Source organism: Jaculus jaculus, chromosome X (genome assembly GCF_020740685.1).
Source record: "Jaculus jaculus isolate mJacJac1 chromosome X, mJacJac1.mat.Y.cur, whole genome shotgun sequence".
NCBI classification, from domain to species: Eukaryota; Metazoa; Chordata; class Mammalia; order Rodentia; family Dipodidae; genus Jaculus; species Jaculus jaculus.
In genome coordinates, this window is record NC_059125.1 from 97600464 (window position 1) to 97626738 (window position 26275).

The 26275-nt window shown below is 41.7% G+C and overlaps 1 protein-coding gene and 1 pseudogene across 1 annotated transcript in view; both read right to left on the reverse strand.

The window, feature by feature from the left end:
• Slc25a53 (solute carrier family 25 member 53) overlaps positions 1–11811 on the reverse strand; it is a 69798-nt gene extending 57987 nt beyond the window's left edge. The window contains exon 1 of the mRNA XM_045140210.1: positions 11775–11811. The gene's annotated coding sequence lies outside the window, so the exon portion shown is untranslated. The remainder of the gene's footprint in view (positions 1–11774) is intronic.
• The window catches only part of LOC101611685, a 57534-nt pseudogene continuing 42438 nt past the window's right edge, over positions 11180–26275 (reverse strand).

Genomic DNA, 26275 nt, shown 5'->3' on the forward strand with positions numbered 1-26275 from the left:
TTTTTTCTTCCTTTTTTTTCCCACATGACAGAGGTGTGAAGCAAGTCTCTCAACTCTAGCCAAGGCTGACCTAAACTACAACTGAGTATATTGCTGGGACTAAATTCCAACTCGCAGTTATCCTCCTAACTCAACCTTCAGAGTGCTGTTATTAAAGGCATAAACCACCATGATGGGCTTCTTGTTTTTTCAATTATTTATTTATTAGCATAAGTGGGAGGGTACCACACTTAGACACATGTGCCACTTTGCATCTAGCTTTATATGGATGCAAGGAATTGAAACTAGGCCATTAGATTTTGCAAGTGTGTTGATCTGGTGAGCCATCTCACACCCCTCACCCCATTTTGTTTTGTGGCAGTCTCAGTCTAGCATCAGTTAACCTGGACACATGCTGTAGCCCAAGCTGGCCTCAAACTCATGGATATCATCCAACTGTGGCCTCCAAAGAACTGGGATTATAGGCTTGAGACACCACACCTCACTTGTTTTCTTAAAGCACAGATGAAAACTTATTGAAGTCCAGGTGTCATTCCCACACTTGCAATTCTAGCACTTGGGAGAGGGTGGCAGGTAGATCAGAAGTTGAGTGTCACTCCCAGGTCTGAGCTCCTTGAGCAGACAGTGTGTGGGCAGGCAACAGCAGTCTGAAGTGAGTAAGGCCAGACCCATTTCTGGGCTCCACCCACATCCAGGGTCTGAGTTCCTTGCATGGTCAGTGTGAGTAGGCACAGTGGTCAGGAATTAGTAGGTTGGACCCATTTCTGGACTCCTCCCACCCAGACCTGCACTGGTCTGTGTCCTGGAAGGTACTGCACGAAGTAAGCCAGACCCTTTCTCCCTTGCTCCTCCTAGTCCACTGATCCTGGTAGGTACCACTGTGCCTTGCTTGGGGAGACCTGGCCCCTATGTAAGCTGTAGAATCAGGCCTTTTGCTCTGGTATCCTGACTATCTACATCCCTGTTCACCTAAGTCAGAGGGTTAATGGGTCAAAGGACACAAATTTACTTCCTTCTCAATAAAATAGAGTCTTCCTAAAATGAGTAGACAACAATGCAAAAAAGCCAACAAAAGTCAGAAAACTGAGAGATCTCCACCAAGAATGCCTAGTCCTACTATGGAAGCCTCCAATGAAATCATAGAGAAATTAATTCCCAAAATGAAAACACGACAACAAGTTAGACCCTGATTTAAAAATCACTGAACTTGAAGCAAACTACCAAAGAACCCACAATTGGATGAATGAAATTGAACAGGATCATCTCCTAGAGTGTTAAGCCTTTGACAGTAGGCTAAACTTGATTGAAGAAAACGTTAGAACCCTACAAACAGATATGAATAAATTGAAGGTAAATCAAGAAATGGAAGACCTCAACAACTGGTTGACTAAGCTTAATGAAGACTTAATCAAATGCAAGACTGAACTACAGAAAGCATCAAGAAAATCAGAACTCAAATTGAAATTATACCTCAAAAAAGAGATGGACATGATAGAAAATAACACAACAGAAAACAAAAATCAAATAGAAATTGTAAAAATCTCTCTAGAACCACTCACCAACAGAGTTACTCATGTGGAAGACAAAACCTCTGACCTGGAGGATAAGACAGAAGAAATTAGATGATCAGGAGGCCAAAAACTTTGCTAAGTTCAAAAAATCAAGTGAACAGAATATGAGGGAACTGTGGAATACCCTAAAACAACCAAACATCTGGATCATGGGTATACCAGAAAGAAAGGAAATCCAGACCAAAGGCATAGAGAACATACTCAAGAAAATTATTGAAGAAAATTTTCCTAATCTTGCAAAAGAGAGACCCATCTAGATACAAGAAGCCCACAGAACACAAAACAGGTAGGACCAAAGAAGAAACTCTCCAAGACACATAGTTAAAACTCTTAACAATGAAAACAAAGAGTGTTGAAAGCAGCAAGAGAGAAACAATTCACAACATACAAAGCAAATCCCATTAGAATAACATCAGATTTCTCCATGGAAACCCTGAAAGCCAGAATGGCCTAGAATAGAACACTTCAATGTCTGAAAAACTATGGCTTCCAACTCAAGCTACTTTACTCAGCGAAAGTATCCCTCATAATAGATGGTGAAAAAGAAATTCCATGAAAAAAGTCAACTCTATGATTTTATGAAAACAAGGCCAAACTTACAGAGAATACTTCAAGAGCCAACAAGAAAAATATCATGGGCTGGAGAGATGGCTTAGCGGTTAAGCGTTTGCCTGTGAAGCCTAAGGACCCCGGTTCGAGGCTCGGTTCCCCAGGTCCCACGTTAGCCAGATGCACAAGGGGGCGCACGCATCCGGAGTTCGTTTGCAGTGGCTGGACGCCCTGTGGTGCCCATTCTCTCTCTCTCCCTCTGTCTTTCTCTCTATGTCTGTTGCTCTCAAATAAATAAATAAAATACGAACAAAAAAAAATTTTTTTTAAAAAAGAAAAAGATCACAATAACCAAAATATACCAGACTCAAAACAGTACATTACACAAGAAAGCACCAAACCCCATATAATACCTCATCATTGCAGGGATTAATTCAAACTTCACAGTAATAACCTTAAATATTAATGGTCTTAATACACCCATCAAAAGACACAAGTTATCAGTATGGACCAAAAAACTGGACCCTTCTATTTATCCTCAAGAAACCCACCTCACCACTAAAGATAGACACCTCCTCAGGGTGAAAGGCTGGAAAATGATATTCCAAAGAAGTGCATATAAAAAACAAGCAGGTGTTGCTATATTAATATCTTATTTCAAAAAAAACTTCAAAGAAAAAGTCATCAAAAAGGACAAAGAAGGCCACTTACTAATCAAGAGAATGATCCAACATGAGCACATCACAATCCTAAATATATACACGCCAAACACAGGGGCACCACAGTTTACAAAACAAAATCTACTCAACAATAAAACAGGTATAGAAACCAATACAATCATAGTTTGAGACTTCAATACTCCACTATCATCAACAGACAGATCATCCAAGCAGAAAATCAACAAGGAAATAATAGAGCTCAACAACATCATAGATCAAGTAGACCAAAGGGATATCTACAGAACTTTCCACCCCACCCTACACAATACTCTTCTTCTCAGCAGCCCTAGAACCGTCTCCAAAGTTGACCATATATTAGGTCATAAAGCATGCCTTCATAAAGTCAGGAAAATTGAAGTAACTTCCTTACCATGTCAAATCACTATGCTTTAAAGCTAGAAATTAACAAGACTAGACTACACACTTTTAAACCATGAATGGGTTGTAAAAGAAATTGTAAAAAAAAAAAAAGAAAAAAAGAAATTGTAAAATTCCTAGAATTCAATGATAATGAAAACACAACCTACCAAAACTTATGGGACTCAATGAAGGAAGTCATAAGGGGAAAATTCATAGCCCTAAATGCCTTCATTACAAAGACAGAGATCACAAATTAATAACTTGGCTGTCCACCTAAAGGCACTGGAAAAAACAAGAAGAATCTAACCCAATGAGCTCCGGATGGAAAGAAATAATCAAGATTAGAGCAGAAATTAATGAATTGAAAACTAAGAAAACAATTTTAAAAAATCAACAAAACAATGAGCTGGGTTTTTTGAAAATATAAACAAGATTGACAAATCCCTGGCCAAACTGATCAAGCAAAAAAAGAGAAGTCTCAAATTAACAAAATCAAAAATTAAAAGGGAGGGGCTGGAGAGATGGCTTAGCAGTTCAGCACTTGCCTGTGAAGCCAAAGGACCCGGTTCAAGGCTCGATTCCCCAAGACTACGTTATCCAGATACACAAGGGGCGCATGTGTCTGGAGTTCATTTGCAGTGGCTGGAGGCCCTGGTGCAATCATTCTCTGTCTGCCTCTTTGTCTGTCAGCTGCTCTCACATAAATAAATAAAAATGAACAAAAAATAAAATTAAAATTAAAAAGAGAAATGAAAAGGGAGAGATCACTACAGACATCAATTAAATTGGAAAGAATAATCAGGGCATACTTCCAAACCCTCTACTCCACAACATTAAATAATCTGGAAGAAATGGATGAATTCCTAGACACCACCTACCAAAACTAAACTCAGAGCAGATTAATCTCCTAAACAAACCTATCATATCCATGGAGACTGAAAAGGTAATCATAAACTTCCCCATAAAGAAAAGTCCAGGACCAGATGGCTCCTCAGCTGAATTCTATCAAACCTTCATAGAAGAATTGAAACCAATTTTTCTCAAACTATTCTGCATAACCAGAGACCATAATCCTCCCCAACTCCTGTTATGAAGCTAGCAACACCCTAATACCAAAACTAGACAGAGATACAACAAGGAAAGAAAAGTATAGGGCTATATCCCTAATGAACTTAGATGCAAAGATCCTCAACAAAATTCTTTGCAAACTGAATTCAACAACACATCCACAAGCTGGGTGTGGTGATACATACCTTTAATCCCAGCACTTGGGAGGCAGAGGTAGGAGGATCACTGTGAGGTTAAGGCCACCCTGAGACTTCAGAGTGAATTCTAAGTCAGCCTGAGCTATAGCAAGACCCTACCTCAACCCCCCCCCAAAAAAAAGCATTATCCACCTCTATCAAGTATGCTTCATCCCAGGGATGCAGGGATGGTTTAACATATGAAGATCGGTCAACATAATACACCACATAAATAAACCGAACCATAAGAAACACATGATCACCTCAATTGATGCACAGAAGACCTTCAACAAAACACAACATCACTTCATGATCAAAACACTAGAAAGAATAGGCATGGGGGTTTATATCTCAACACAATAAAGGCTATATATAAAGCTCTTCAAGCCCAAATAATATTTAATGGGGAAAAATTCAAGGAGTTCCCACTGAGATTGAGAACAAGACAGGGAAGGCCACTCTCACCGCTGTTCAAGAAATACTAGCACAAGCAATAAGACAGGAGAGAGAAATAAAAGGGATTCAAACTGGAAAGGAAGAAGTCAAGTTGGTCTATTTTCAGATGACATGATCCTATATATAAGTGACCTGAAAGTCTCCATCCCAAATCTTCTAAAGGTGATAAATTCCTTTAGCAAAGTGACAGGATACAAAATCAATGCACAAAATTCAGTAGCTTTTCTATATGCAAAAGGCAAATATACACAGAAAGAATATACAAATATACAAAGAAATCAGTGAGGCTGTCCAATTTTCAATAGAAACATAAAAATGAATACCTGAGAATAACACTAACAAAGGATGCGAAGGAACTATATAATGAAAACATAAAAACACTCAAGAAAGAAAAAGAGGAGGACTTGAGAAGATGGAAAGACCTCCCGTGCTCCTGGATAGGTAGAATTAATATTGTGAAAATGTCAATTCTACCATAACAATATACAGATTTAACACAATACCAATAAAAATACCAGCATCATTCTTCACAGAGATTGAAAAAAATGATCTCAAAATTCATCTGGAATGGTAGAAGGCCTCATATGTCCAAATATATCCTCAGCAAAAGAAACATCTCTAGTGGTATCACCATACCTAATCTAAAGCTGTATTACAAAGCCAGAGTGACAAAAACATCACAGTACTGGAATAAAAACAGAAACACAGACCAATGGAACAGAATTGAAGATCCAGACCTTAGGCCCAGCAACTACAGCTGCTTGATCTGTGACAAAGGTGCAAATAATGTTGATTGGAGAAAAGACAGCATCTTGAACAAATGGTGTTGGACAAAGTGGATGACAATATGTAGAAAGTGAAATTAGACCCACTCATTTTGCCATATACAAAAAGCAATTCCAAATGGATTAACGACCTCACTATAAGAGCTAAAATTCTTCAACTACTGTAAGAAAAATAGGAAGCACTCTCCATGATATAGGACTGGGAAAAGACTTCCTGAACAGAACCCCAGTAGCCTGGGAAATTAAACAAGCACTCAACCAATGTGATCTCATGAAGCTAAAAAACTTTTGCTCAAACAAACATACCATAAGCAGAGCCAAGATATTATCCACTGAATGGGAGACAATCTTTACCAGCTATACCACTGACAGAAACCTAATACCTAGAATCTACAAATAACTCAAAAAAACCTAAACAATAAAAAAAAAATCAAACAACCCGATCTAAAAGTGAGCCAGAGAACTAAATAGGGGGTTCTAGGGGAAGAGCTGCAAATGGCTAACACACACTTAAGAAAATGTTCAACATCCCTAACCATTATGGAAATGCAAATTAAAACAATTTTGAGGTTCCACCTTACCCCAATAAGGATAACAAACATTAAAATATCAGCTGGGTGTGGTGGCACACACTTTTAATCCCAGCACTTAGGAGGCAGAGGTAGGAGGATCACCATGATTTCAAGGCCACCCTGAGAATACAGAGTGAATTCAAGGTCAGCCTGGGCTACAGTGAGACCCTACCTTGAAAAACCAAACAAAATATCAAATGAAAACAACTGTTGTGCGAGGCTGTTGAAAAATAGGAACATTCTTTCACTGTTGGTGGGAATGTAAGCTGGTACAACCACTGTGGAAATCAATTTGGAGACTCCTGAAAAAGATGAATATAGAGTTACCAATGACTATGTTATTCCCTTACTAGGCATTTGCTCTAGAAGCTTCACATCTCAGTTCAGAAATATCTGCTCAACCATGTTTATAGTTGCTCAGTTCATAATAGCTAAAAATTGGAATCAACCCAGGTACCCATCATTGGAAGAATGGATAACCAAGATGTGGTATATCTACATGATAGAATTCTACTCAGCAGTAAGAAAAAATTACACATTGAAATTTGTAGAAAAATGGTTGAACTTGGGCTGGAGGGATGGCTTAGTGGTTAAGGCGTATGCCTGCAAAGCCAAAGGACCCAGATTTGATTCCCCAGGACCCACATTAGCCAGATGCACAAGAGGGCTCATGCGTCTGGAGTTCATCTGCAGTGGCTGGAGGCCCTGGCATGCCCATTCTCTTTCTCTCTCTCTCTCCCCCCCTCCTCCTCTTTCTCTGTCAAATAAATATTAAAATATAAAATAAAAAAATTATTTTAATAAAATGGTTGAACTTGGAACAGATCATTCTAAGTGAACTAACATAATCACAGAAAGATAACCATTGCATGATCTCACTCATCTGCAGTTACTAACCTGGATCAGCCCAAATTGCTGACATAACTGAATAGCATCTTAAGGCATGGACAATAGGGAGGGTAGGGCTTGAGTGAAAGGAAAGGGGGGAGGAACACAAAACTGAACCCAAATTGAACTTGTACCTTAGAATCCTATATCCTGGAAGTCAGACTAAACAGTGGAACCCTCAAGATATCCTTAGAGGGTCACCTGAATCAAAGGACCCTGGAGAGAGTGAGATGAAATCTAACCTCAAATTTCTCCTGTTTCTCTTTTTTCTCTGGCTTTTTCTTTTCCTCTTCCTTTAGTGCTGGCCTGTAATTCCCTGTACCAGGATGTGGTCTACATCTACAATGGACTATTGATCAGAGAGACCTACTAGATCTCCCTAAACAAACAAGACAGACTTTTGTCAGAGCACTTGGTTACCCACCAGAGGCTAATGGTAAGACCTTACTGCTGAAGACATCAAATGCTGTTGTCATGCACCATGGAGAGAGCTGGTTGGAATCCAGAGGAGAGCCAGTCCTCAGACAACTAGCCCATCTAGTGCTGGAAGGTGCTATATGAGCTACTGGGACAAAGAGGCTAACATCTGTCCAAACAACTAAGAGACTCAGAAGCAAACAACATGATGTGATGCTCACAGAAGTGCAATAGTGGCACATAGCCATGGTGGGTAACCAATTGCTCTTGGATTGGCGAAGAGATCTGCTTAGTGGGAAGGAACCCATATCTGGAAATGGAAAACAAGTCTAATAATTTCCAGATAATGATTCTGTTTTCCATTGTCAAGCTCCCACCAACCCTAGACTATAAGAGGGTCTAAACCCTTTTAATTCTCTCTAAATTAATAATGGTTATCTCATTTATCTGGACTGACTTCTCTCTCCATTGGAGAATCTGCTTCTCTTTGCCAGATGGGAACTGGACCTGAGCAGATAAATTACCATTCTGGCCCCAGATGAAACCACAGAGGAATTGGGGAAATGCACAAGAGTTAAGCTAAGCTGATACCAACACAACAGTGATGGGGAACGATACTGAGGACACTCAACACCTACCAAACCAGAGATCCAGATGCTCCTAAGTGCCCATCACTGAAGTAGACTTAAAATGCTCCCAACATGGCTCAGGTAATTTTGAGGAAGAGGGGACAGAAAAATTGTTAGAGCCACAAGTTGGGACATTTTGCACAGAGACATTGCCTTCCCCCACACAATGCATGACCCACAATCCCCATGGGGTTGATCTGCAACCCTCAGGAAGGCCTCTTCAGAAAAGGGGCAGGCAGGAGGTAAAGGATGGTACCAACATGTATTGTTAACATACAAAATATTTCTATATCTAATAATATTTTTTTAAAAAGAAGTTGAGTGTCATCCTACACTACAAAGTGAGTTCAATGCCAGTCTGGACTACATGAAATTCAACAACAAAAGATAGCAGTTAATTCAGAAACTTGCCCACAACGATAGATCTAAAAAGAAATATGATCAAGATATCATCTAATAAAAACAGAATTATATGACCCATTTATACCAGTTCTGAGCATACAAATACACTATATTCTAACATAGAGATACTTGCATATCCATGTTTGCTGCTATTCTATTCAAAATACGTAAGAAATAGAACAAGCCTAGATGTACATCAACAGATGAATGGATGACAAAAATATGGTGCATATACACAATGGAATATGACTCAGCTATAATCACAAATGAAATTATAAAATTTGCAGGAAAGCAGGTGGTATTAGAAACTATTACTTTAAGTGGCATAAGCCAGACTCAGACCACCACTGCATATTCTTTGTCATTTGTAGATCCTAGCTTTGTATTTTCATTCATTTATTTTTTGAGGTAGGGTCTCACTCTGGTCCAGGCTGACCTGGAATTCACCATGTCGCCTCAGACTATCCTCGAACTAGCAACAATCCTCCTACCTCAGCCTCCCAAGTGCTGTAATTAAAGGTATGCATCACCACACTAGGCTATTTTTTTATTTTTATTTTGGGCTTTTTCATTCTGTTTTGTTTTATCCATGTTTGCTGCTTGTGTTTTTCCTTCGAGGTAAAATTTCACTTTAGCTCAGGCTGACCTGGAATTCACTCTTTAGCCCCAGGCTGACCTCAAATTTCAAGCACTCCTCTAACTCTAATCTCTAACGTGCAGCTTTGAATTTTTAGATATTTGTGTCTAAGATAGAGGGTCGGCAGAAGCCAGGAAGCTAGAAAGTGGCCTTAAAAGGGGCAGGGTAAGATGAATTCAGGAGAACAAGGAAAGTAGAACACATGAGATATGATAGTAGATGGGGGAATATTGGGGACTGAAAGGTTTAAGTGGAGACGAGGGAGAGGGTAGAAACAAATGGAGGAAATGAAAGCATGTTGTGGAAGGATGATCAAAACTACTGATATATAAAACAAATGTATGGAAAGCTATTACTGTGAAAGCTAATTAAAAGGTATTATTTGGGGGCTGAAGAGAAGGCTTAACAGTTAAGGCACTTGCTTGCAAAGCCAAAGGGCCCAGGTCCTTCCCCAGGACCCACGTAAACCAGATGCACAAGGTGGTACATGTATTTGGAGTTCGTTTGCAGTGGCTGGAGGCCCTGGTAGGCCCATTCTCTCTCTCTCTAATAAAAAATAAAATATATATTTAAAAAATAGGCAAAAAGTGGTACAAATGTCTGGTACTCATTTGCAATAAAAAGGATTTTAATCACAAGCATGAACTAACACACAACATAGTGTCACACATGAACACACACACAAAAATTTTTTAGTCAGGCGTGGTGGCGCACACCTTTAATCCCAGCACTTGGGAGGCAGATGTAGGAGGATCACCATGAGTTTGAGGCCATCCTGAGACTACATAGTAAATTCCAGGTCAGCCTGGGCCAGAGTGAGACCCTACCTCAAAAAACTAAAAAAAAAAAAAAAAAAAAAAAAATTAAAAGAACATTCAGCTTAGCAACTTACTAGGATCTCTCCTATCCCAACAGCAAAGAAAAACATGTGCTTCTGGAAGTAACATTAAAACTGTGCTTGTAAGGCTGGAGAGAACTCAGTGGTTAAGGTGCTTGAATGCAAAGCCAAAGGACCTACATTTGATTCCCTAGTACTCACATAAACACAGATGTACAAGGTGAAACATGCACCTGGAGATTGTTTGCAGTGCTTGGAGGACCTGGTGCACCCATTCTCTCTCTATTCTCTCTCTCTCTCTCTCTCTCTCTCTCTCTCTCTCTTGTTTGTTACAAATAAATAATATTTTTAAAAAACCTGTGATTGTCAACAGGTGTGATGAACATGAATGGAGAAAGTGCAGAAAAAATGGGAGCAAAAATAAGCTTGAGTAAAGTTCTACTCCCAAGGAAAGTGCAACAGTGAACTCTTTTGAGCCAGAACTATTAATTTAGTTCAAAACCAAAGAAATACACAGAACAACTCAGAAACATCAAGTGATCCATAGGGTCAAAACTATTACACGTCTGGGCTGGAGGGATGGTTTGGCAGTTAAGGCATTTGCCTGCAAAGCCAAAGGGCCCAGGGACAATTCCCCAGGACCCATGTTAGCCAGCAAAAAGAAGGCACATGCATCTGGACTTTGCAGTGGCTGGAGGCCCTGGCCCACTCGTATTCTCTCTCTCCCTCTTTCTCTCTGTCAAATAAATGTATAAAAATAAAATATTAAAAAATATACACCAAAAATATTTAAGTATTAAACATATCAATTCTGAAAACCAAATCAAAATGACACTTGGGACAACCAGCCACAGAGTAAAAACGTCTCTCCAAAGAGAACCAACAGCAGAACTTTAGGTTGGAAGGAATGTGAACAACATGTAGTGAATGAGAGCAGGCTCCCACTACAATTTTAATAAGGCCTTGACTCACTCCAGCTCCTTAAGAATGTCTCCAAGGGATTGTTCTTGGACCCACTTTTGTAAATTTAACCAGACCCTAAGTTTTAGCTAAAGATTGATGAAGAAAACATTTAACTATTCAAAGATTTGGGTATATTACAATATTCTTTATTCTATAGTTTTCAGTGTCTGAACTTGGGTCTTGTAATTGTATGTGATGTGGAAAAGTGTGTGAATGTGTCTTATCAGTAGTGTCACCAGGAAATATAAACCTGTTCCTCCTTGTCTTCTACACAGGAAGAGTGAATGCATGGTGCCCTCATTGTCTTGCAAGGTTTCTTTGTGCACTTGTTTAATGAAACATTCCACTTCCCTATCATGAGCAAAAGTTAACTAGTGATCAGTTTCATCCACGCTAATTATCATCCTCAAAAACCATACCCTGGAACAATCTGCTAAAGCATGGAGAACTAGGATCAGTGAAATGTTTGTAAGGGTTTGCTCGAGAGAGAGATCCCATGCAGATCCAGCAGAAATAATGTTTACAGCCAGGACATAACATCTTGTTACATCCATCTGACTTCTGTATAGGAGTCCCGCAAGAAGGGCAGCTCTTTGAGTTATTATCCAGCCACGTTTTACTTCTCATCTCTTCCAAGGCCTTCTGAATCACTCTCTTACCATACCTCTGTTCCAATAATCTTTTATTGGCCTCATCTGCTTGCAGGTATTCTTTGCGTAACTCTTTTAATTTGTCTGCATCTACCTTACATGGAGCCATCGCATGGTAGGTCAATCTGCACAAGGTACAGAAGGCAAAACTGCAACTGGGGCAGATGCCCATGGTACAGCCAGGCTCTTGCATCACAGGCAGCTGGCAGCACGGGCGGGGGCAGTACACGACATCTGGCATCATATCCAAGGTAGACTGGAGGAGAAGGCGGTCGTAACGGGCGAATGACTCTGCTTCCACCAGCTCCTTGACCTGACCAGGAGTGGCCACTGAAGGACACTTGGGTTCTAGGCAGTTGAGGCTTTGAACTTGGCCATCTCTGATCTGGATTTCAAAATAGTCCTTCAGGCAGGCTCTACAATACACGTGTTTGCAATCCAAGAAGCACATGCATTTGCTACCCAGCTTCTCACAAAAGCAGATATTGCACAGGAACAATTTACTATTAAAGCATTTTGTCTGCTGAGCTTGGTCAAAGTCCAAGATGTTCTGGATCAGACTTGACAATGACTCCACATCCTGCACAGCCCTCTCATCTACAGCCTCCTCTTGCTCAACATCAGATCCAGCAGCTCCTCCTAAATCCAGCTCTGTGTTGGAAGAGGCTTCAGCCACCCTTCTCTGGACTTTGTTCTGAGACCCCATCTTGAGCTCAAAAGGAGAGACGATATTCAGGTACTCGAGGGTCTCCGTCTTAAGAAACTGCAGCCATGAGAACAGCACCACACTGCCTCGGTGTTCTTCCCATAGGTTGTCTAAGTGCTGGCAGAGAGCAGAGAGCTGAGCTGGTGACAGCCATTTGCTAGTAAGTGTGAAGGAAGGTGGAGAGGAGGATGGGTAATCTGGGGGCAGTTCAAAGTTCAGCACAAGCGGTGTGTTCAAAGTCTCTCCCAAGGGCAGGGCACTCATTTGAACTATTGCTCACAAATACCTTGAAATTTTGTGGCAAATCCAAGTAGATCCTGGTTTCTCCACCTTGGACAGACTGCTTTTCTGAACTCATCTGCATCATAAATACTCTCCAGGACCAGCAACTCATCCTCCTGAGCTTCTCGATCTTCAGCAGACATTTTCTGTGAATAACAAACAGAAGACACGATATTAACAGTGCAGTCTGTATTTCAGTTCCATTTAGAATTTGTGCACATCCCATTTATTCTCCAGCAACTCGAGCTGAGATGACTGAAGCTGGAATAAGACACCAATGTGTGTGATTCATATTTAGACATGATAGAAACCATGCCATCAACAACCAGGAACAGCCAAAGCCCAGTGCTAGGAACACAGCATGCTGGGAGAATATGGGGGCATGGGTCTGTCCAGGGCACCCAGGAGAACAAGAAATCAACCTTCTTTGTCCTCTGTAGCTTCAGAAACATCAGAGGCCAGGGTTTGGCAGCCTCCTCCTGGGTGTGGAAGCCTGGTGCACATTAAACCTGGCACATACTAAGCAGATCCAGTCAGGCCTCCACTCCATGCCTCCTGGCGCTCATCATCTTTTCTTTTTTTCTCAATATATTTTATTTATTTATTTGATAGAGAGGGAGAATGGGCATGCCAGGACCTCCAGCCACTATAAATGAACTCCAGGTGCATGCACCCCATTGTGCATATGGCTTACATGGGTCTTGGAGAATCAAACCAGGATCCTGTGGCTTTGCAGGCAAACACCTTAACTGCTAAGCCCTCTCTCCAGTCTGCATCATCTTTCTTTTATAAAGAAGATATTGAAGCTTGGCTTGCTGGCATACACTTTTAATCCTAGCACTTGGGAGGCAGAGGTAGAAGGACTGTTATGAGTTCAAGGCCACCCTGAGACTACAGTGAATTCCAGGTCATCCTGGGCTACAGTCAGACACTACCTTGAAAAAACAATAAGAAGAAGATACTGAGCCAGGCCTGGTTGCACATGCCTTTAATCCCAGCTCTTGGGAGGCAGAGGTAGGAGGTTTGCTGTGAGCTAAAGGCCACCCTGAGACTACCAAGTGAAATCCAGGTCAGCCTGGGCTACTTCAAAAAATAAAATAATAAAATAAAGACAAGGAAGATACTAAAACTTATTGAAGGCCAGGGGGATGACCATATGTACCATTCTACTACCTGGGAGGTGGAAGCAGTAGGATCAGGAGTTCAATATCACATCCAGTGCATACTGAATTTGACACCAGGCTGGGCTAAATCAGACTCTTTCAAGAAACAAAAACACAATGCTGGAGGGATGGCTTAGGAGTTAAGGCACTTGCCTGAAAAGCCAATGTACCCAGGTACGATTCCTCAGGACCCACATAAGCCAGATGCATAAGGGCGATGCATGCGTCTGGAGTTTGTTGCAGAGGCTGGAGGCCCTGGTGCACCTGTTCTCCCCCGATTTTTCTTCTCTCTCCCTCTAATAAATGAATAAAAACTTTTACATTAAAAAAACAGAACCAAGATATCTGCTAATAGAAATAGGGCTAGCATATTATGCTGCTCCTAAGCATACAACATCACTTTATTCCATGACAGAGATACTTGCACACCCTTGTTCACTGCTGCTCTATTCACAATAGCTTGGAGATAAAATAAACCAAGATACACATCAACGGCTGAATGGATAACAAAACTGCAGTACATATATAAATGAAATTTGACTCTACTGTAAACATAAATGGAAATTTGACATTTTAAATTAATTTTATGGTAACTGAAAATTTTGTACTAAGTTGCATACCAGAGGCTCAAAGAGGCCAATACTGCATGTTCTTTCTTACACAAGGATCCTACTTTCACATTTTTTGATTCATGTGTTTAAGATGGAGTGTATGTAGAAGCTAGGAAGCTAGAAAGCTGCTACAAAGGAATGGGGCTTCTGGGGGTGAGTAAGAGGCCATAACTGTAGTTAGGGATACTGGAACAAATGTAATATAAAATAGGAGGCATACTGGGCATTGAAATACTAAAGAGAGATTGGGGGATGGCAAATAGGGAATTATGGGACGATTTGGGGAGCATAACCACAACTGAGGATATATATTTAAAAAAATATGGAGGGGAGGACTTCCAGTTAAGATGGCGGCATAGGTACCACGCCAAAGCAGCCTAGGGGGGAAAAAAGACCAAAAAACCTCAGCAAAATACACACTTTTACTAAAAAGTGAGGTGTATAGGAAATTGAAGAGGCAGCAGAGAAGCAGAAGAGATCCAGAGCATCCAGAGCCCGTACAGGCCAGCAAAAGCGGCTCCGTCAGCTGGGCCAAACATGGCGGCGCACCAGAAAGCTGCCAGGCTCGGCTCCTGCTGCAGGAAAAGCCAGGAGCGGGAGCTTCCCCTCACACCGGGGCTCTCCACAGCTCAGGAAACATGAAGGGAGAGCGGCAGTGAGCAACAGAGGAGCAGACCACAAGGTAGAAGAACACTTGGAACAGCGAGAGAAACAGAGCAGCTGCGGCTCCCTCCCTTCCCCCACTGCCTGAGCCTAGCTCCAGCAAATAGAGCCGCGGTCCCAGGACCAGGCCACGCCAACTTGAGCCGACAGCGGGACCCAAGCAGGAGCAGAGTTCGGCAGCAACATCAGTGGCTCCGGCACCAATAACAGCGGCCCCAGCAGCAGCAGACCCAGGAGCGGCAGCAGCAGCAGCTTCAGTGGCAGCAGCAGCAGTGGACAGAGCAGCAGCAGCTTCAGCAGCAGTGGTGGCTCCAGCAGTGGTAGCTACAGCAGCAGCAGTGGGTCCAGCAGCAGCACCTTCAACAGCAGCGGCTACAGACCCAGCAGCGGCAGCTTGAGCAGCAGCAGTTCTAGCAGCAGTGGTGCTGATCTGCAGGGCCACACTTGCCAGGCTCGGTTTGCCCTGCAGGAAAAGCCAGTGCCCAGCTCCAGAAATCAGAACAGCAGCCCGACGACCCAGGCAGCAACTTAACTGAGACCAAAATCATCCAAGTTAACTAGGATTGCACCAGGGAAGGGTCTCACTTGGACGCAAGCTGACTTGGATCCTTCAACAGACCTGAAATCTTAACCTCTTTGTTGATAGAGGATCTGGTCGTTATAATAACTACTCTTGCATACATACTCCCTGAGACTACATAGTGAAACCAGGTTACCCTGAGCTACAGTGAGACCTTACCTCAAAAAACAAAAACAAAAATCCATTTGACCTTCTCTCCAGTGTGATTTCATTCTAATTGGCTCACTAGGAAGGTAACTTGTCTTCCTTACAGACATCCTTTCTTAAGAGACCTTCAGATACATATGTATTAGGGAAAATTCCACGCTGAGATTAAAAATGAGGTACAGCCAGAGCCCTGGTTCCGGACAATAGAATACAGACACATGTTCCAGATCTAGTCACCTGGATCCATAGGTTAAACAATGGATATACTCTTGTGTTTCTTCTGGTCAATAAGTTACACCAAAATAATGCAGAAATGCAAAAGACAGACACAGATCAGGCATTTTTTGTTCCTCAATTTCTACCCAAAAGGTAGGGTCAGTTTCAATTACACTGTGTGTGTGTGTGTGTGTGTGTGTGTGTGTGTGTGTAAATGTGTTTTCATGTAGTAATTTCTGTAACTGTTGAGTCATCGCCCGGATTCTATTTACTGATTTCTGTTAGTAGGGTGAAGAATTCTCCCCCAGGCTGGGCCTCATGGCTTCAGGCTCCAAACTACATTGAGACCTTGTGCCAACTCTGGGCAGGACATCATGCTTAGAGTCATCGCCTCTGTGAGAACTTTTTAGAGATTAAAATTCAGACATCTGCACCATTACTGAGAAAAACCAAAAAGAACTGTTTGAGTGGAAACAGCAATCTCTGTATCAACCACTTCTCCTGATAATGTTGCAGGCAGAGAAGAAGGAAAAGCCCCTTAACTAGACTGTCTCCTCTACAGGTGTTTCCCTGGTTAAGAAAGCATCAGGTGGGATGAATCAGAGGTGTTCAAGATGGGTTTCAGGCTTCAGGCAGGTGTACAGATTTTCTTGTTGGGAACTGAGTTTTCTGGAAAAAACAAAGACATACTACTGAGCTATTCTCAAAGCTCAGGAAATTTAGCCAGCCCATGAGTCCAGCATTCCTGATATAACATGCAACTAGAAGCTCAATGTGAATATAGAGACCCTGTGCTCATGTGAGTATTCCCCCCATAGAATACTTGCTTTTGTGAAGGGCAAACTTCATTAGTACCACCATGGTTTGTGTCAAAAACACCTTCACTGTACAGACCAATCCAACAGTTCATAATCATACAAGATACACAGCAACAGGAAGAGTGGCTGGAGGAAAGATTGCCCTGTTGTGATCTCCACATTATGTTAAAATATTCCATCAAAAAGCCTGGTCCTGGGCTGGAGAGATGGCTTAGCGGTTAAGCGCTTGCCTGTGAAGCCTAAGGACCCCGGTTCGAGGCTCGGTTCCCGAGGTCCCACGTTAGCCAGATGCACAAGGGGGCACATGCGTCTGGAGTTCGTTTGCAGAGGCTGGAAGCCCTGGCACGCCCATTCTCTCTCTCTCCCTCTATCTGTCTTTCTCTCTGTGTCTGTTGCTCTCAAATAAATAAATAAATAATAAATAAAAAAGCCTGGTCCTGCAGAATACTAGGGAAATGGTCTAAGTGGAGTCAGGAGAGATCCAAGATGTAGGAGAGGAGGGAGTGGGAGAAAGGCTAAGGAAAATTAAAGATGGTATGAAAAGCCTTGAATATGCAAAACATTACAGGCTATTACTTCCTAGACTCTTGAACAAAAGAATTAGAAGGTTAATGCCCTATTACTAAAGATACCATATGATTGGGTTGCAGGTCACTGAGAAATAAAGTAGGAACTGAGCTGGAAAGACCTCTGCAGCCAGTTTGATGAGAAATTTCATCAACAGTCTTAACCAGCATTGTGCCACGAAAGCTATGGAGCTGGGCAGCAAAGACAAACGTAACAACTAGTGCAACGGTGGCAGGTCTGTTATGGGAGAAAACAACTACTCTCTGGGGTTAAGACACACTCCATGGAAGGGAATTCATAGTTGGTACTGAAAATAAAACCAAAAGCACTCTAAATACCTACGTTTATGCCCATGTATCAATGCTAATGTCGTGTTGGTTACAGAAGCTTCTCTATCCAATGATAGCGACCAGTGGGGAGACTCAAAACTAATGAAAGTGCTGAGAAGTGACAGTGGAGTGCTCAGCATGAACAGATACATTTCAAAACACCCTACACGTCACAGGAACCATTGTAGAAGATGTGCAGGGAAGACAGGGCAAAAAGACAATGAGGAGTGGTCCACTGGCTTTCAGAGTAGCCATGACAATAATAGCTTCATAATAGCAGAGGCTACGAACAAGAGACCTGAATAATAACAGGGAAAAATGATGACACCGAAACCAAAGAGAAACTAGTTACAAAGAAGAAGGTGTCAGGCATAGTGGTGCAAGCTGTTATTCCTAGGACGCAGGAGGCAGAGGTAGAAAGAGTGGTATGACTTTGACCCAGCCTGAGACTACATAGTGAATTCCAGGTCAGCCTAGGCTAGAGTGAGACCATACCTCAAAAAAAAAAAAAAAAAAAAGACGACATCCACTGAAAGTAGCATAGGGAACAGAACATAAAGTAAGGTGGTAGAAGGGGATTATGATCAAGGTATATTGTCTATATGTATACAGGTTGTTTTAAAAACAATCTTATGGTCCCAGGTAGGTTTTCCTACCACATGATGTATCATCCCTTTGTGTTTGTTTCTGCTTGTGCTCTGAGGCATTTGGTACGTGGCAGGCTGCAAAGGACGAGGATGAAGCCTTATTTGCTTGTCCCATGCAGAGTATCAAGTGCACTACCCACAACACAAAAGGAAAGGCACTAGGAGATTTCAAACATGGTTCAACCATTACATCAGAAACTAAGGGCACAAATAGCGCCACAAGATTCATACAGAAGAGGTATGAGTGAGCTGCTCAGTGAGGCTGGCAGGCCCTACTGGCAACACACTTTTACAAACCATCATCTTATCCTCAACTGGTGGCCTCACATCTTCTCCTTTGCATCCTACTTACCACCAGCTGCAAACAAACCCAAGATGCCCCCATCGCTACAGCCACTAACAGCATAGTACCACACAGGTGAGAAGTCATCTAGGGTCGCCAGGAGGATGGCCAGCCTTTCACTTCTGCTGGATCCTCACACCCTCACACTCAGGTTCCATGGCCTTTCTCTCTCTACTCCACAGTAGGAGGCTTGTGTTGCCTTCATGGGGTTTGAAGCACTGCAAATCTCTGCCCCATCACCTCTCCTGCAACCTACTGTCCCAAAGCAGTAGCCAGGATAGTGGGTGGACTGCCATGCACGACCACTACCAGAGGCCCACATGACCATTACTTAAACAAGTGCAACACACAGTTCCCATCAGACAGTGTCACTGAAGTACTAGGGAGCACACATCCTCCCTCATCCTCATCGACCCTCCTCATTCCAATACTGGGTTCCACTCCTTGGGGTTCCTGTGCCTTGGTGAGGGACTCCTTCCACACTGTTATCTTATTCTAAAAGACATCTAATGTCAGGCCTGTCCTTTTTCTCAGCTGTTGAACACTTTCCAATTTGCCTTCTAGGATGACTTGTATGCTTAGCAATCATTCAGGAGTAGGAACTCATTTTATTCCTAAGAGAACAGATTATATCGTTCTATGAAACTGCTGGACAGGACGAAGTTCTCAAAGTGCAGTTTCTGTGCTGCTCATTGTGAAGGTATAACTCTTTTTACCCTTTCTCACCCCAACTTATGATTCATTTCAACTCACCTTGCATGACTGAAGCTCTGGGCTATTTTAAACGGACTTTCTATGTGAGAATCTCCACGCATCAGAGAACTCACCAAGATATCTTGTGCAAGTAAGTCCAGTATTCCATGGCATCCTCTTCTCTAACACTAGCATGGTAGCAGTGCCTATCTACAGTGTGCTAGAAGAAACGGGAACATGTCACCTATGTCAAGAATCGAGAACATGAAATTCACCAAACTAAGTACTAGTTGAGGCCGAAATGTTGACTCTAGAAATGGATAAAATTCTCACTCATGAATCTGTGGCTAATAAATACAGAATAGTACTTGCAGGTGAGGGGGTAGCTCAGTTGGTACACTGCCTGCACAATAGGGCAGCCTAAAGTCACAGCAATCTGGAGAAGGAGACAGCAAGATCAGGACTTAAAGGTCATCCTCAACTATGTAGAGAATTTGAGGCGAGGCTAGTTTATACAAGACCTTGAATTGGACACTTTGGTGATGAAATAAGTACATTATATTTCTTCATTTCCCAAGTAACCCATTATTGGTTGAGACTTTAATTTTTATTTATTTTTTTAACCTGGGGGTACAGTGTGGTTTTGGCTGAGACAAGGTCTGAACTCTAAAGACCTCTAAACTAGGCTAACTTGACCCAGAACTGAGTGTATCAAACTTGCCTGTCACTCTCAGTGTTTTCTCCTGTATCAAACTCCTGATACCTGGGATGTAAAGCAAAAACCAACAAGCCAAAATCCTTTTCTTTTCATTAGTATTGTTCTTATTGTTTGTTTTTATAATGCAGATATGAAAATTTACTGAAGGCAAGGCATCATGTCCACTCCTGACATTCTAACACTTCGCAGACACCGGCAGGACTGTCAGGAAACCCATGTTACCCACCAATACATAGTGAGTTCAGGGCTGGAAAGATGTCTCAGTTGTTAAAGATTGAACCACCAAGCCTATCTACCTGGGTTTAATTCCGCAGTAATAACCATTTAGAGTCCAATGCACAAACTGACCCATGCTTCTTGAGTTGTTTTGCAGCTTGAAGCCCTGGTGTGCCAACATTCATATTCATATTCTCTCTCTCCCCTTACAAATGAATATTTTTTTAATGTGAGTTAATCTGGATGTGGTGGCACACACCTTTAATCCCAGCACTAGGGGTCTGAGGTAATAGGATCGCTGTGAGTTTGAGGCCAGCCGGAGACCACATAGTGAATTCCAGGTCAGCTTGGGCTAGAGCAAGACCCTGCCTCCAAACCTCCCCCCACAAATAGTGATTTCAATGACAATCTAAGCTACATGATACTCACTCAAATAAAAAAAAGAAAGAAAGAAAATAAAGAAGAAAGGCAATGTATTACGCAGTAACTTGACAATGACTACATAACTAGAAGAAATAGAACAAAGAGGCTGGAGACATGTTTTGGCAGTTAATGTGTTTGCCTGGAAATCCTGAGAACCCTGGTTTGATACCCCAGTGCTCACATAGGCCAAGTGCACAAGACAGCACATAACCCTTTCTTCCTTTCTTTATTCATTTATTTATTTACTTATTTCTATCGGTCATCTATATGTCTATCTGCCTCCTTCTCTCTCTCTCTAATAAAAAAAGTAATAGAACAAAGATATCATCTAATAAAATAGTACTACCAGTTGGGCATAGTGGCATACACCTATAATCCCAGCACTGGGGAGGCAGAGGTTGGAGGATCTTCAAGAGTTCGAGGCCATCCTGAGACTACATAGTGAATTCCAGGTCAACCTGGGCGAGAGAGAGAACCTACCTCAAAAAACAAAACAAAAAATAATAAATAATACAAAAACAGAACTACCATAATAACCAGATATACCACTCCTGATCATCCTACCATAGAAATAGTTGCACAGCCATTTTCATTTATGGTTTATTTTTAATAGCTTGGAAATAAAATCAACCTTGACACCCACCAAATGATAACTCAATAATGAAAATTTAGTATTTACACACACACACAAAAAAAAACTTGGGACTCAGTTGTTAAAAAAAAAAAAAGAACTAAATGTATGCAATTTGCCAGAAAATGCATCTCAGTGGAAAATATTAGTCCATGTGGCATAACAAGGGGGTAGCAGAGGCCATCCCTGCATTTTCGTTCTCTTATGTGTATCCTAGCTTCACATTTTAAAATTTCTGTGTTACAGTTAAGAGTTTCTATAGAAGTGAGGTACTTACAGTGGACCAAAAAAGGAATGTAAGAGATTAGGGGGTTGGAATAAAACACATGTGAGATGAATGCAGAAGAGATATAAACAGAGATGTGGGATGATATGAGAGAATATGAGGGTGTAGCAGAGGGATGACTAACATTAAGGATGTTTGAAAATACAGTGCAGAAACGTGTAAGCTAATAATAAACTATTATTTGGAGCTGTGGAGATGGCTAACACTGCACGAGCATGAGGACTTGAGATCAGGTCAATGGTACCCAAGAAAATGCAAGCTGTAGTAGTCTGCACCAACCATCCCAGCATCAGGGGTAAACAGAGCAATCCCTGGAGCTTGTGAGCTACCTTGCCTAGCAGAATGAATCAACACAAGTTTCAAAGAGAGAGAGAGACCCTGCCTCAGAAAAATTTGGGGGGTAACAGAGGAAGAAACCTAATGTTGACCTTGGTCTCCAGAAGAACTTTCAAATGTGTACACACACCCACACACAAGGCCACAGACATAGGAAGTCATAAAAACAAATATATGCATACTAAAGACATATATACAACAAGAAGAAATGCTAAATTTTAAAAAACCTGGGCACAGTGGAGCATGCCTTTAATCCCAGCACTTGGAAGGAAAAGGTAGGACAACTGTGATGAATTCTAGGCCAGCCTGGAATTACAGAGTGAGTTCCATGTCAGCCTGGGCTAGAGTGAGATACTACCCTGAAAAACAAAAACAAAAAATAAAAAATTTCAAGGGCTGTACTCTTTGTGAGGGGATACTGCTGTTCACAGAAGACATCCATTATGCCAGTTATGGGCTACCTCTCTTCAAGTTATTTGCCGGAGAGGTGCCTAAGGCACCTGAATCACTAAGAGCTATTGTCACTGCTCTTGCTTGCCCACTGGGATGAGATGGGAAGATCCTATTGTGGAAGGCACCACAGGCTTGGTTGCCAGTGGAGGAGAAATGGAAAAACTAGGTGCTTTTAGGCAGTTTCAATTAGAAACACAAGTCCGAAAGAGAAACCAACCTGCCCTGGCAAGAATAGAACTCCTGTCTGATCTAGATTCATCTACAGCAGCTGCAGTGCCCCCTGCTGTCCAAGGTATGGCATGTTATGGCCTTCAACTACCCAGGTAGGCTGGCCCTGAAGCAGGCCCTTCAAATTTACAAACCAATCTGGTCTTCTTCCCTTTGCATACTTGAATCTGAAGAAAGAATACATTTCAATCAACTATAAAGGCTGTTTCCAAACATCATTCTCTGTGTGTTCCTCCTTGCCTTACCCTGTACTGCTTGGATATATATGAGTCTGGTTCACTCACATCCCCCTCCCAGCCTAGCTGGGTGGGGGGGTGGGGGTGGAGTATAAAGTAGTATTTCTTTGATTGAGTAGTTTTTCTGCTTGTCTTTGCTTCATACTTTGGAATACCTTTTCACTTGAATTACATGTATGATTTTCCTCTGGTCTCTGAAACATAGTGTGTGACTTTCCCTTACACTCTAGATCTACCATGTGGGTGTTTTCTCTAATTATGGGCCTGTTACCTGTGTAGTTTCTCTAAACTTGGGGCAACCAACCATGGGTATAAATCTCTTTACTACTCATTTCCCATTTGATTTTTTTTGGTCTCTGATATTTTCCATCTGCTATTCTTCCTTAAACCACCACCATTTGCCCTCTTAATTTTCTTCCTTGTGTAAGCTCAGGACAGATGCTATGTGTGTTTCTTGTAAACCCAGACTGTCAAACATTACAAGCAATACCTTTAAGTACTAAGCCATCTCTCCAGCCCCCATATTGAGCATTTGTTGTTCCCTAGTTTCTGCCCAAACTCTACATAGACTCAGCTTCATACACAATCACAATAGAACATGTCTCTGGGAGGGTGGATGTGTAGAATATGGGCTTTTATTTAATAATTTCCACTAATGTGTTGCAATACTGTTCCCCAGGCCAGGCTTTTGGTCTGTGACATCCATACCATGTTGAGGTACACCTATATCAGCTCCATTAAGACACTAAGCCAAGTGAAGAATCTCTACAATGAGAACAATAAAACACTCAAGTGAGAAATTGCAAAAGACACCAAGAAATGGAAAGACATCCCATGTTTTTGGATTGGAAGAATCAATATTGCAAAAATTTCAATCTTACCAATAGCAGTCTACACATTTAATGCAATCTCCATTAAAATCCTAATGGAAAATGGAATTCTTCACAGAAATAGAATAAACAATCTTAAAATTGATTTGGAAGCACAAAAAAACTCAAATAGTGGATTTTTTTTTTTTTTTTGGTTTTACAAGGTAGGGTCTCACTCTAGCCCAGGCTGACCTGGAACGTACTATGTAGTCTCAGGGTGGCCTCGAACTCACAGCGATCCTCCTACCTCTGCCTCCTGAGTGCTGGGATTAAAGGCATGCACCACCATGCCTGGCTCACCAAAACAATTTTGAGCCACCAAAATAAGGCTGGCAGTATCACCATACCCAATTTTAAGGTATAATACAAAGTCATTGCGGTGGTTTGATTCAGGTGTCCCCCATAAACTTAGGTGTTCTGAATGCTAGGTTCCCAGCTGATGGATATTTGGGAATTAATGCCTCCTGGAGGGTGTGTATTGTTGGGGGCGGGCTTATGGGCTTTATAGCCAGTTTCCCCATGCCAGTGTTTGGCACACCCTCCTCTTGTTGTGGTCCACCTTATGTTGGCCAGGGGGTGATGTCCACCCTCTGCTCATGCCATCCTTTTCTCCTGCCATCGTGGAGCTTCCCCTCGAGCCTGTGAGCCAAAATAAATCTCTTTTTCCCAGAAGCTGCTCTTGGTTGGGTGATTTCTAACAGCAATGTGAACCGGACTGCAACAGTCATAGTAACAAAAATAGCATGGTACTAGCACAAAGACAGACATGCAGATTAATGGAAGAGAATAGAGGAGCCAGGTGTTAATCCAAGAAGCTATAGCCATCTAATTTTTGACAAAAATGCCAAAAATATTCACTGGAGAAAAGAAAGCTTCTTCAACAAGTGGTGCTGGGAAAATTGGATTATCTATATGTAGAAGGATGAAAATAGATCCTTGTCTTTCTCCATGCATAAGAATCAAGTCCAAATGGATCAGGGACCTTAATGTCAGACCTGAAAGTTTAGACTGATAGAGGAAAAGGTAGGGGAAACCCTTCAACATATTAGCATAGGCAATTACTTTCTGAATATAACCACAATTTCTCAGGATTAAAACCACTAATCAACCTCTGAGATCTCATGAAATTACAAAGCTTTTGTACAGCAAAGGACACTGAGAATAGAGCAAAGAGACTACCTACAGAATGGAAGAAAATCTTTGCCAGCTATACATCTGATGGAGGATTAATATCCAGAATATACAAAAAAAAAAAACGCTAAGAAATTAAACAACCCAATTAAAAAATGGGCTATGGAACTAAAAAGAGAGTTCTCAAAGGAAGAAATACAGATGGCATATAAACATCTTTAAAAAGTATTCTATAAGCTTAGCCACCAGGGAAATGCAAATTAAAACTACTTTGAGATTCCATCTCACTCCTGTTAGTATGGCTATCATCAAGAAAACAAATGACGGGCTGGAGAGATGGCTTAGCGGTTAAGCGCTTGCCTGTGAAGCCTAAGGACCCCAGTTCGAGGCTCGGTTCCCCAGGTCCCACGTTAGCCAGATGCACAAGGGGGCGCACGCGTCTGGAGTTCGTTTGCAGAGGCTGGAAGCCCTGGCGCGCCCATTCTCTCTCTCTCCCTCTATCTGTCTTTCTCTCTGTGTCTGTCACTCTCAAATAAATAAATAATTTTTTTTTTAAAAAAAGAATACAAATGACAATAAATGTTGGCAAGGATGCAGAAAAAGGGGAACCCTTCTACACTTTTGATGGGAATGTAGTCTGGTATAGCCATTGTAGAAATCAATGTGGAGGTTCTTGAGATATCTAAAAATAGGTTTACCAAATGATACAGCTATAGCACTCCTAGGCATATATCCTAATGACTTTTCTCACTTGTGCAACATGTTTATTGCTGCTCTATTCACAATAGCTAGGGAATGCAACCAGCCCAGATGTCCCTCAATACATGAATGGATAATAAAGATGTGGTACATTTACACAATGGAGTTCTATTCAGCAGCAAAGAAAAATGAAATTTGCACGGAGGTGGGTGGATCTGGAAAGGATTATACTGAGGTAACCCAAGCCCAGAAAGCGAAATGTCACATGTTCTCTCTCATATGTGGATCCTAGCTACAAATGTTTAGACTTGTGTGTGAGCTGGAACCAAAAATCGGTAGCAGAGGCCAGTAAGCTAGAAAAAGGCTATAAGGGAGGGAGGAGAGGGAAGGACTTTAGGCAATGATATAGTATGTATGTAAATAGAAGAACAGATTACAGGGAGGGGAATGGCCTAATTTAAGCCAGGGGAAGAGATTGAGTAAGAGAAGGGTGGGGGGAGGGTCAACCAAAATTCAAGATATTCTGAATAAGACATATGAAAGCCTGCTTTTTTAGATAATGGCACATCCAGAAGCCATAGATTGCTACTAGAAAATTTTCAGT